The sequence below is a fragment of the Octodon degus genome, unplaced genomic scaffold (assembly GCF_000260255.1).
Source record: "Octodon degus isolate 3935 unplaced genomic scaffold, OctDeg1.0 scaffold00025, whole genome shotgun sequence".
Classification (NCBI taxonomy): Eukaryota; Metazoa; Chordata; class Mammalia; order Rodentia; family Octodontidae; genus Octodon; species Octodon degus.
This window is the reverse complement of record NW_004524601.1, coordinates 14,912,695-14,914,319: the sequence shown is the minus strand read 5'-3', so window position 1 is coordinate 14,914,319 and position 1,625 is coordinate 14,912,695. Positions and strand designations below refer to the sequence as shown.

Sequence of the window (1,625 nt, the reverse complement as noted above, 5' to 3'; positions counted from 1 at the left end):
AGTAAACCAATATGGACTACAGATATAGTTTATACCCGTGTTGGTATGTACTCATGCATCCCCATAAACCTATGGGTTCAGGCACGCACACATTCATATGTGCATGCATTTTTGTGTTCTATCAATAATTATCAGTGCCTTTTGCTGAGTTAACACACCTATAATATTCAAATAACGGAACTTAACAAGAAAAGGGGATATAGAAGAATGTCCATTTTGTATCTGTGTATTCAAAGTGGTTGGGGTAGGTATATAGTTACATTCTCTTAATGAATAGAGTGATTTGTTCTAATGGTGTTTCTAGATAGGATATCATGTCCACATCTTGTACAGCATTAACCACTAGGAGGAATGTATGCAATGTGTTAATTATTGAAACTGTCCTACTCAATTTGGTTTGAAACTGTCTCATTGCTATTTGTTTATCAATAAAATTATGGAAATAAAAAAGAAAAAGTAATAATTATCAGCGCCCACTTTGTGTCAGTCGCTGGTCTCTTACATCTACACACAGCATCAGCTGATGTTTCTCTTCGCGCACATTTTCATGACTTTCCACACCTTCCTAAAAGTGATAAGGGATGAAGAACTTATTGTGTCTGCCAAAATGAAACTGTAGTTGATATACTGCTGAAAAGACCAAGAAGGCACGGGAGTGGTGCATTCAGTCAATATATCTTGGTTGATACTTGTTTTTCGTATTTTTTCCCACTTTGTCACTCAGCAATGTATTATTTCTACTAAGAATGAAATAAAAAGTGATGCAATCATTTGATGGAATATTTGTTCAGTCTGACAGGTAAATAGTTGGGGAAGAGAAAATTAATGTTGATTTCATCAAAGAAAAACAGTTTGCTGAAAATCAATCAGTGCACAGCTAAGAAAATACTGCTTTTCAAGTCATCAAATGCTTTCAGTAAATGTCTAAAACTACAAGGTAATTAAAATGTCAACTGGAACTTTTACTGAGCCTTTTTTTTTCCTTGAAAAATACCATGGGGCCTGTGAGATACCTCACGGCCGGAGAAATAGCTCCATGGTGCCTTCTTAGGCAAGTGCGCAGAGACTGTGGTTCTGATCCCCAACACCATATGCTGCCTGCCCCCAGGATCAGCTGAGCAGGCCATAGGGGAAAAAAAAAGAATCTGTTTAGGGCCAGTAGTAGCTAAGAGGATTAATGGGACCTGGATTAAAGGGACTCAGGGACCTGGATTCAATCTTGCTGTGCAGGCCCATCCCTGGGGCACACTGAGATGGTGACTGAGACTGGGCTTCTGTAATCCCCACACTTGGGAGGCTAAAAACAGGAGGATCACTACAAGTCCAATCTGTGTAGTGAGACCCTATAGACCCTGTACTAAATACATTTTTAAAAAACATCATGGCATATAGTGTCTTCTATAATTAGGTACGCTTTTTTTGTTTGAGACAGGATTTTACTCTGTAGCCCAGGATCATCTTGAACTGTTGAACATCCTCTTGTCTCAGCTTGACAAGACCTGGGATCACAGGTGTGTACCACCGTGCCTGCCTCAAGATTTATGTACTCTTTAATTAAAATAAAAATGAACAGGGGGCTGGGGAGATAGCTCAGTAGAATAAGTGCTTGCCTGGCAAGCGCAAGG

The 1,625-nt window shown here is 39.3% G+C and overlaps 1 pseudogene; it reads right to left on the bottom strand.

The window, feature by feature from the left end:
- Nucleotides 1-466: 466 nt before the first annotated feature.
- Nucleotides 467-1,625, bottom strand: part of LOC101593151 — a 2,353-nt pseudogene continuing 1,194 nt past the window's right edge.